Raw genomic sequence first — 10,226 nt, 5'->3', positions numbered from 1 at the left:
GTTCCTGAGCTTAGGGGGAAGGCATTAAGTCTTATGCCATGAAGTATGACATTAGCAATTGGATTTTCATAGAAGCCCTTTATCAGGTTGAAGATATTCCCTTCAATTTTTAGTTTTGTTGGCTGTTTTTATCACAGAAGGGTGTTTCAATTTGTCAAATATTTTTTCTGTATCTATTGAGATGATCATGTGGTTTTTGTCCTGTATTCTATTAATATGATGTCTTACACTGATTGATTTTCACACGTTAAACCAATCTTGCCTTCCTGGGATAAATCTCACTTGGTCATGGTGTGGCATGTAATCTTTTTTTTTCATGTTTCTGGATTCAGTTTCCTAGGATTTGTTGGAGATTTTGCATCTCTGAAAATAAGGAGTATTGGTTTGAAGTTTTCTTGTGATATCTTTGTCTAGTATTAGGCTAATACTGGGCTCATAGAAGGAATTGGGAAATTACCCCTTCTCTTCTGTTTTTTTGAAGAGTTTGGGAAGGGTTAATGTTAATTTTTTGAACATACTTAGAATTTATTAGTGAATTCATCTGGGCCTGAGCTTTTCTGTGTGGGAATTTTTTTGATTGTTAAAAAATCTTTTTAATTGTGGTAAAATATACACAACATGAAATTTACCATTTTAACAGTTTATGATTATTTAATCTCTTTACCTAAACAACGCTGTGGTATTTGGCAAAACTCAATAAGGACTTGAGAATAACTGAAGGGAATTGTATCATAGAGAGCAAAAGTATTAAGACTGGAAAGAAGAGTTTTAGATATAATTATACAAAGCATCTAATGTTTTCTGGAAATTTTCTGTTTCAAATTAGGATCTTGACTTTACCTTTGTAGAACCAAAAGGTTCTGAAGTGGTTTACTGAAGTGGTTTTTCAGAAACAGGAATAATCTGCCCCCGAATTCAAACAACAACTGGACTTTGGAAATTACATGTTATTTGCAATATTTCAAAGGTCCCAGAACTAATTCTTAAGTTGGACTCAAGTCAGATTTCTTAAGGTCCCCCTAGCCCCAGTGATCTCTCCAGCAAATGGTTCAAAAATGGGGTTCAGCAGCTCCCCTCCCTCTCAGCACTCTCAGCATCCAAGTTCTATTTCTGAGACAATAGCCTGCATGTGTGGCCTCTCTGCTCTCCCCAGGCCCATGCTTTATAATTAGGGTTTTCTCTCAGTGGAGAGAATTGATTGATTTTAATTGATTTCTTAAAAGCCATCTTTCATGGCCCCAAACCATCTGTACAGGTCTGTTCTTCAACCCTTTCAAGCTATAGAAGAAGGTCCTTGGCATTTGTCTAAGATTTACCATTCTATAATACCTGGGCATATATTCTGTTATAATGTCATGATTGATATTCTTGGGTGTTGCTCATATAGTTTGTTTTTAATAACTATTTCAAAGCACCTGCTATGTACTGAATTGTGTCCCCGCAACCCTGCCCCGCCCCCCAATTTGTATCTAGAAACCTGTATTAGTCCATTTTCATGCTGCTGATAAAGACATACCAGAGACTGGGTAATTTACAAAAGAAGGAGGTTTAAGTGGACTTGCAGTTCCACATGGTTGGGAAGCCTCGCAATCATGTGGAAGGCAAGGAAGAGCAAGTCACATCTTACATGAATGGCAGCAGGCAAAGAGAGAGAGCTTATGCAGGAAAACCCACATATAATAACCATCAGATATTGTGAGACTTACTATCACGAGAACAGCCAGGAAAGATATGCCCCCATGATTCAGTTACCTCCCACAACACATGGGAATTCAAGATGAGATTTGGCTGGGAACACAGCTAAACCATATCAAAACCCTAACCTCCAATGCGATGATATTTTGATATAGGCTCTTTTGGAGGTACTTCGGATTAGATGAGGTCATGAGGGTCCTCTTGATGGGATTAATGGCTTTATATGCAAAAGAAGAGAGAAAAAGAGAACACTCATTCTTTCTCCACCACGTAAGGACACAGTGAGAAGGTGGCTTTCTGTAAGCTAGGAAGGGAGCTCTCGTCAGGAATCAAATCAGCTAGCACTTTGATTTTGGACTTCCCAGCCTCCTGAAATAAATGTTCATTGCTTCAGCAACCCATTCTGTGGTATTTTGTTATAGTCTGAGCTGACTGAGCATCTCAACTTCCAGCGAAAGTGTCTAATTAATATAAGCAGTGCTGATTTATGTATGATGAGGATCACAAATAAGTGGAAAGATCTGTCTGGAGTAGACATGTAGAAGGTTTTTAAGTTGTAACTACCTAAACAATGTTAGATGTTCTTTTGTGGATAGAAATACCCAGCTTATTTTAAAGTAGGCCAAACTGGGAGATTCTTACTACTTCAGAAACAATGTCTTACCTTTTCTTTTCCATAACCCTCTCCCTTCCCTTTCCACCCCCACCTTTTTCTGGCTCTGTCTGTCTCTTTTCCATATACTCTCAGCATGACTTCCCAAAGGTACAGATTAAATGACTAGGGTTATTTGAAAAAGCGTCTGAAGTTCTCCTCCCAGCCAGAAGGAATTGTACTATAAAGTAGAATAATAATTTGAAAGGGAGGAGTTTGTCTTTTTCATGAACAGTAAAAAGCTTTCAATTCTTTTAATAACTGAAAAGGATTATACTTCTGTTAGAGTCTCTAAGAACCTGTGATAAAGTTCATATTGTAGTTGTAGTTTATTCTATGAACTGGGAGAATGCACACTTCTTTTGAGAAGATTCTGGCTCTTTCTGACATACTTCCTCTGTATGAAGCATACTGAAGGCTGATGTATGAGTGCTGCAAATTAAGGTGTTATGTTTATAATTTAATACAGAAGAAGATATCATAGCACAGACATAGCCTTCATGCACTTCTGAGAACTTCTCAGAATTTCAATTAGCAGTAATTGAGCTTGTTTAGTGTTTATGGCCCAGCATAGTGATATGAGAATTTAGAACCATATTCGCTCACCAGCTGTGTGTCTTTAGGCAAGTTATTTAACCTTGTGAACCTCAGATTCCTCTCAGGGAAAAGGGAGATAATGATACCTTCTTTGCTGAGCTCTTGTAAGCATTATGTGATACAGCATTTAGCACACGGCCAAATGGCACACAGTAGTTACTGTCTTGGATGGGGTAGTTTGATGATGGGGCACCAAATCCCACTCAAAATTATTGGAAGGAAAGAGGGATAATTCATGGAACCTGAGGGCAGGAGTGTAGCCCAGCCTTTAGAGGAAGCAAGGGGTCTCTTTCTTGTAATGCAGTCTCCTCTCCTCTGTTCCTGGGGGTGTCTGCTCTCTCATCTCTGGGCCTTTCTGTGCCTCTGCTTCCTTCCCTTCCTTCTACTGACTGGTGCTCTCAGCCTAATTTCCACATGACCCAGGCGTGGCCACTTTAGGTTCTTAAGCCGACTCACTTAATTTTCCAGTTTAAGAACCTAAAAGAGTCTTCACGGTTCATTTCCCTGCACTCTTCTGTGTCCAGAGAGAAAGGGGTCTATGGGAGGCTACCTGTTCAGCAGACACAATGGGAGACCAAGGGGGACATGGGTAGATTCTGCAAGAAGGTGGTGTAGGGGTGAGGTCAAAATAATGGGCATCTCCAGAAAAGTCACTCAAACATTAACATCCATTCTCTCTTAAAGGTCACTTCCTACAAACAAATCCCACTGAAACATGTTCGTTCTTACCCTGGATTTCTTGTGCAGCACTTAACTATGGACTTGTGTTTGCTTCTTGAAGCTCCTATTCTAGCTTTCATACAAGTACATGATCCTGGTTATCCTCCTACTTTTTTGATAGATTCTTCTCCAGATCTTTTCAGAACCCCCTTCCCCTTTCCTCTTAAATACTGAACGTTTTTTAAGGTTATACCCTCCTGCTTAATCTTTTTCCCTAGTTCTCTATCCCTTGATGAAATTCAGCCACAGAGAACTGGAAACATAATAGTTGACAAGTACATGGGAGTGATCTTCATTTCTCTTTTTTCCTGTATCTTTAATTTTCTAGCAATATCTGTTTTTCTTTTTTTAAAAAAAACATATTTTACTATTTTAACTTATTTCTTATACTCTTTTCTTAATGTTTTCAGACCTGGCAATATGCAGTATTTCCCATATTTTGTACAGTTTATATTGTGGATTTTATGATCAGTTGTGTGTGTGTATGTGTGTGTGTGTGTGAGAGAGAGAGAGAGAGAGAATCTCTGAAGCATATGTGGAATATCTACGCAAGTGGCTAGTAGGTTCTTAGCACCTTTTTAAGGGATCCTCAGTTCTGCTCCCAAAGTCTCACAGGCAGTTGTTCCTGGATAAACAGTTGTGTTTCATACTGTTTGAGAAATCACTTTCACTGCTGCCAGGTAATTGTGTAAGAAGTTATAATAATCTGCTCAATGGGATGGATGTGATTGCCTGCAATGAGAATAAATCTATAATAATGCTTTTATTTGTGTTTGTTCATCCCAAGGTAGGGAGGCAAGAGCTAAAGAGTGTGTGTGTGTGTGTGTGTGTGTGTTGGCATTTGGAAATCAGCACTACTGTATCAATTTTACCTCCAACTGCTAGATAAGAAATTTAAGTAGATAAAACAGAAACTCTGCTAAAAAACCATCTTCCCACCCAGAACCATTGAGGCAGCATAAATAGCCCTTTCCACTCCTTTGCAGAGTAGAGACCAGGAGCATCTGTAGTCCTCTGTATCAGAATAGACTGCAGTATAGTTTCACATGAAGCAAAACTGGTCAGTATTTCTTTGAAATATAGAGCCCAGGTGGGCAACAAGATAAGAAAGAAGGCAAAGCCACTGAAGCCATGGACCCTGAACCAAATGTGAGGTCTGACAGATAATCTGGAGCCCTAAGGTCTGTTGTGGTCAATGAGAAAGCATAGACTTCCAGGCCTCAGAAAGCATACCACAGTGGATACATATAGCTTCATGCCTAATTAGAGAGGACTTAAAAGATGATGCTAACTTTGTGCCGGTAATAGTGTCACTGTGGTTAGGTATGTGGTTAGGTATGTAATTAAGCACAGTCTTTCTGGAAAGCATTTGACCATGTATATATATGAGTGTGTGTACATATATATGTGTATATATATATGTTTATATGTATGTATATACATGTATATGTCATAATTATTAAATAAGTCTATTACGTTTGATCCTACTTCTAGAAATCTTTCCTGAGGAAATAACTAGAGAGCTAGAGTAAGATTTCTCTGTGTGATATGTGTCATGGGGTTATTTTAAATACATCAGTAAATAAATTGTCCAGTAAATCTGATATTCATTTAATGGACTATCAGGCAATATTGAGAATCATGGTTTTATAGAATATTTATCAACATTACAAATTTCTCATGATTTGATATTTGATGAAAAGGATAGGATACAAAATCTGCTCTATAAATTTTCCGCTCACAGATTTTCATAGATAGAAACTAAGTCTCACAACAGAGCAGAAATGGGTCAATTCTTCCCAACAAAAACGATATTGTGCTAAGTTTAAAGTCACTATGGACTTTTGCACAAATGGATCTACATTTCAGAACCCAGTCTATTGGTAAGTTGAAGTATTTCTATATGAAAATTTTGATGTATTTCTATATTTATACATAATATAAATATCTATGTTGGTACATATATGAGAGAAAAGGCATCAAACATATCTACCAGTGGTAGAATTATGAATAATTTTTATTTTCTTCATATTTTTATAAATTTCTAAATTTCCTACAATGAACATTTATAATTTTATGTTTAGAAGAAAATAAACTCTGTAAAGATAGCAGAGGAACATTTCACTGTGTACAAAGAGGCACACAGGAAGGGCGGCTCCATAATTATGTGGCAAATGGAAATAATCTTACTTGAATAATAATGCAGTACACTAAGTGAAAAGGTTTTTTTTTGGACCAGTCATACAAATTCCTTTTCTTCCTAAGGTTCAAGTGAGAGATACATTTGCAAGTATGAACACACTGATCCTTTAGTCAGATTACTCCCTTCCATTCAGTTGCTGCCTTATACTTTAATCTGTAAGTCAGCAGCAGTATCATCACTGTTAACAGAGACAGTCCTTCATCTGGGTTTTGAGTTTCTCATTTGTCCTGGTAGCTAGGCTTTGTGCAAAATACATTATTCAGATTATCTCATAATTTCCAAAAATGGCCTATTTTTACACTACCTTACAGACAAGGAAATTAAGACCTAGAGAGATTAAGTGACTTTCCCAAATTAGGCAGCAATGGAATGGCAGATTCTTCAACTCTCCAACTTTTGGTATACTAGAAAATACTGACAATTTAGGAGGAAACAAGTTGTACTGTAATATGTAGAATAACTGACCACCCAAAGATAATAATTCAGTATTTATTTATTTATTATTTATTTCTGATCTTCCCATGAGAGGCAGAGATAATTCAGTACTTATTTAAAAGATAGAAAAAATGAATATGAGTCCCTTTGACAGACCCACCTAGAGCTTTGGAATTACTTGATACCATTCATCAAGAAGTGGTCAGACCATTTGAGTTTTGTGTGCAGCTGTTAATGAAGTCAGATAGACTGGTTAATCAATGGAGAATTTGCAGGGCATTCTTTTTCTTCCCATTATTGGCTAGTCATAAACTCTGTACTTGGTTGAAAGGCACAACAGAACCAAGTGATGAACAAGAAGGGATAACTTAGTAAAGGAATAAAAGCAGAATTTTAAGAAACTGCTGATGCTTAGGAAATAAAAGGGGCTGATAATAGCAATTAATGATTGTGAAATCTGGGCCTCATTGCTGTGAGTCTTAAAATCAGTTCTAAAACAGAAGAAGATTAAAATACATATTGATCTGCTGATAGGCAAAAGGTAAAGTATAAAAGCAAAGAATTGCCCAATATGTATTACATTGATTAAACCCTTCTCTGCGATGTGAATAAACACAAGCTGATAACTAGTATCTGTGAGTTCCTGAATTGATTCTTCATTGAGTATACTTCAAAGATGCAGGACCATGTCTGTCTGCAATCACCTTCAGAAAGGCTGTCTTGCTGCAGAGGGATGCCATAAGACACTTAAAGTTCTCTTTCCAGCTGATCCCCAAACTTACTTTACTAATGCAGCGGGTGTAACAGCAACAGGCTTTGAAGTGCAAAGCCTTCCTTCAGTTATGCGCTCATTAAAAACTAACATGCTCTCGTAAAAATCCAAGAACTGTAATGGGAAAGATTTTATACGAAGAGGGCAACAAAACCCCAGATTGCCCTAGATCCTTGCCCTTTCACTTGTTTGCCTGGCTCCTGCTGGAGAAGCAGACCAACTTACTGAACTTTAGACATGGCACTCTGTAAAAGTAACTAGGACCTTGAAGAACTTACCTGCTGACTTACTCTTAGATGACTATTTCCATTCTGTTGTTCATCTCATTTGTTTGTTCATATATGGTCATTAACACAGGTTCTATAAGGATTCTAAGGGACTGAGAAATGTAGTAATTAAGTAAAGTAGTAACAGAAATATTATGGGAATTTAAAGTGTAATATTTCAAATCAGTGGGGAAAGATGTATCCTTTAATACATGGCATTTAGAATTACTTGCATTTGTCCAGAAAAAAAAAACCTACATTGTTTATGCTGAAATAAACTCCAGAAAATAAAATATTTAAATACTTAAAAATGAGAACTATGAATGTACTGGAAATATACATAGGTGATTTGTTTTTCATAATATTGGCATAGAGAAGGCATTTCTAGGCAAGACTCCACACCTAAAATCTGTAACAGAAAATATTGAAAAAAATTTACTATACACAAATTTCAAACTTTTATACAGAAAACACCACTAGCAAATGTCAAAAGATGATGAACAAAGTAGAGAAAAAATTTGTAACACACATTTAAGAAAATGAACTAATTTCTTTAGCATTTAAAGAACTCCTAAAAATTGGAGGAGGGTGAGGATTGAAAAACTACCTATTGGGTATTATGCTGATTACCTGGGTGACAAAATCATCTGTATACCAAACCCTCGTGGCACAACTTACCCATGTAACAAACCTGCACATGTACCCTTTGAACCTAAAATAAAAGTTGGAAAGAAAAATAAGGCAACAGTACTGTAACAAATGTAAAAAAAAATCACCACGAAAAAGATAAACATTTTAATTTAAAAATGGACAGAGATTTGAAACATCAGTTCCCAGAAAAATGAATACAAGATTGACTGCAGCCTTGTTAGCAATAGCCAAATCCTGAAGATAAATGTTCTTCAATGGCATGACTTGTTAACTAAACTATGATAACAGCTATTAAAGGAGTGAGATGGAGTTACATATATTGATATGAAAAGTTGTTCATATTTCCAAAATACAGATTGAGTATCCCTTATCCCAAGTGCGTGGGACCAGAAGTGTTTTAGATTTGGGATTTTTTTCAAATTTTGGAATATTTGCATATACATAATGAGATATCTTGGGGATGGGACCCAAGTCTAAACACAAAATTCATTTATGTTTCATATATACCTTATACACACAGCCTGAAAGGAATTGTATACAAAATTCTTAATAACTTTGTGCATGAAACAGTTTGTGTACACTGAACCATCGGGAAAAAAGGATGTCACTATCTCAGCCACCCATGTGGACAATCTGTGGTTGTTTGGTATAACCTTCATTCCTGACTCTGAATTTATATGCCAACAGTAAACTATCCTTTTGTTACACTTATTCACACATTAGTACTTAACAATAAAAATATAACATACCATTAATACAGTGAAAAAAATTGTGTTCAGGGTAACTAAGCAGTACAGTAGCATCACCAGGATACTATCTCAGCTGTTAAACTACAGCAACAACTAACAAATGGCAGGCTTTCAGTCACCACCTATGAAGCTATGATGCTGTGTTTTGATTAAAAGGCTACTATACGCTGTATTTTTTTTTTTTTTTTTAGATTAGAAGAAACATCAGAAACTCTTGAGGGACCAGGAAGTGAGTCCTCAAGGGATGACTAGCCATTGTGCTGGACAGCTTTTTAAAATATTTCCTCTGGAATCATTTGTCTCATTATTAACAGCTTTGGTCTTAGAAGTTTCTCTTTCATTTGGAAAAGGCAGTTCCAAGATGGCCACATAGGAACAGTTCCAGTCTATAGCTCCCAGGTTGAGCGATGCAGAAGGTGCGTGATTTCTGCATTTCCAACTGAGGTACCAGGTTCATCTCACTGGGGCTTGTCGGACAGTGGGTGCAGGACAGTGGGTGCAGCACACCCACCAATCATGAGCCAAAGCAGGGTGAGGCATCGCCTCACCCAAGAAGCACGAGGGCTCAGGGAATTTCCCTTTCCTAGTCAAGGGAAGCTGTGACAGACGGCACCTGGAAAATCGGGTCACTCTCAACCTAATACTGCACTTTTCCAACGGTCTTAGCAAACAGCACACCAGGAGATTATATCCCGCACCTGGCTTGGAGAGTCCCAAGCCCATGGAGCCTCACTCATTGCTAGCACAGCAGTCTGTGATCGAACTGCAAAGCAGCAGCCAGGCTGGGGGAGGGGCGCCTGCCATTGCTGAGGCTTCAGTAGGTAAACAAATCGGCCAGGAAGCTCCAACTGGGTGGAGCCCACCACAGCTCAAGGAGGCCTGCCTGCCTCTGTAGACTCCACCTCTGGGGGCAGGGCATAGCTGAACAAAAGGCAGCAGAAACTTCTGCAGACTTTAACGTCCCTGTTTGACAGTTTTGAAGAGAGTAGTGGTTCTCCCAGGATGGAGTTTGAGATCTGAGAATGGATAGACTGCCTCCTCAAGTGGGTCCCTGAACCCCGAGTAGTCTAACTGGGAGGCTTCCCCCAGCAGGGGCAGACTGACACACCACACAGCTGGGTACCACTCTGAGATGAAGCTTCCAGAGGAATGATCAGGCAGCAACATTTACTGTTCAGCAATACTCACTGTTGTGCAGCCTCTGCTGCTGATACCTAGGCAAACAGGATCTGGAGTGGACCTCCAGCAAACTCCAACAGACCTTCAGCTGAGGGTCCTGACTGTTAGAAGGAAAACTAACAAACAGACAGGACATCCACACCAAAACCCCATCTGTACGTCACCATCATCAAAGACCAAAGGTAGATAAAACCACAAAGATGGGGAAAAAACAGAGCAGAAAAACTGGAAACTCTAAAAATCAGAGTGCTTCTCCCCCTCTAAAGGAACGCAGCTCATCACCAGCAACAGAACAAAGCTGGACGGA

The sequence above is a fragment of the Hylobates moloch genome, unplaced genomic scaffold, assembly GCF_009828535.3.
Source record: "Hylobates moloch isolate HMO894 unplaced genomic scaffold, HMol_V3 SCAFFOLD_19, whole genome shotgun sequence".
NCBI lineage: Eukaryota > Metazoa > Chordata > Mammalia > Primates > Hylobatidae > Hylobates > Hylobates moloch.
This window is presented reverse-complemented; position numbering follows the sequence as displayed.